Source organism: Zea mays, chromosome 5, assembly GCF_902167145.1.
Source record: "Zea mays cultivar B73 chromosome 5, Zm-B73-REFERENCE-NAM-5.0, whole genome shotgun sequence".
Lineage (NCBI taxonomy): Eukaryota > Viridiplantae > Streptophyta > Magnoliopsida > Poales > Poaceae > Zea > Zea mays.
The window spans coordinates 1,780,796-1,781,957 of NC_050100.1; the positions used below are offsets into that span (position 1 = coordinate 1,780,796).

Here is a 1,162-nt window from a genome sequence, read left to right on the forward strand (position 1 = left end):
GGTTTCGTGGTGTAGTTGGTTATCACGTCAGTCTAACACACTGAAGGTCTCCGGTTCGAACCCGGGCGAAGCCAGTCGGTTCTTTTTTTGCATATATGCAACGGAAATTATTTTTCCCCCTCCGAAATCATGCAAAAGGAGTTTTACTGCTAGTTCTGTATGGTATTGGTATGTTTTCCGGTATTCTTCATGTATTCTCTGTATAATATATAATGAGCTCATTTACTCAACAGTTCTCTCGATGAGTTTTCGGGGGAAAATCAGTTCCGTCAATTCCATTCCATTATATTGCTTAGGCCCTATTTATTTACACTCTATATTATTATATAATTTAATTTAAATAAGATAAGAGACAAACAAACAACACATATTTTAGGTGAATTATACAATATATGTAGCTAGATTATGATAATTCATAACCAGTCTATTAGACGCTTACATAACCAAGTTTGTGTTGTTTAGATATAATTTTGCAGTATCATCTATTCATCCCATCTATGTTATAATATACACCTAGAGGGATCACCTATTCACCTGGTGTTACATGGTCTAATCAAGTCTGCAACCTTGGTAACACCAAGTGGGATGACCATAAAATGGTCAAGGTTATTTTAAGGTCTCTTGTTTTTCGTAATCCCACTCAAGTGTAATTAATCTGTGAGAGTCTTAAGTATGAGCAAATGTCTCCCGAGTAGATGATTGGCAAGTTTGTGAGCTTTGAACTTATGGTCAAAGACTCCAAACACATTGTCAGCTTGGAGCAATGTGGCGCCTCCACTCTCGAGGCACAACTCGTTGCATTCAAGGCAACAAGAGAAGAGGAGGAGACCACGCCCACCAAAAGGCTCTCAATTGATGCCTACAACCTTGAAAACGAGGAGATGACTCTTATCATTAAGAGCTTTCGACAAATCCTCAAGCAAAGGAAGGGGAAGGAGTACAAACCCCGCTCCAAGAGGATTTGCTACCGGTGTGGTAAGTTTGGTTATAATATTGCTAAATGTCCATATGCAAGTGATAGTGACAGGGACGACGACAAGAAGGGGAAGAAGAAGATGGAGAAGAAGACATACTACCACATGAAGAAGGGTAGCGAGGCGCACATGGGAAAGGAATATGAGTCCAACGAGAGCTCCACTGATTCCTCCGACGACGAGGACGC

At 40.4% G+C, this 1,162-nt stretch overlaps 1 non-coding gene across 1 annotated transcript; it reads left to right on the forward strand.

Moving 5' to 3' along the window:
* TRNAV-AAC (transfer RNA valine (anticodon AAC)) lies at window positions 1-74 on the forward strand. Its single transcript has one exon. It is a non-coding gene; the product is annotated as a tRNA-Val (tRNA).
* The last annotated feature ends 1,088 nt before the right edge of the window (window positions 75-1,162 follow it).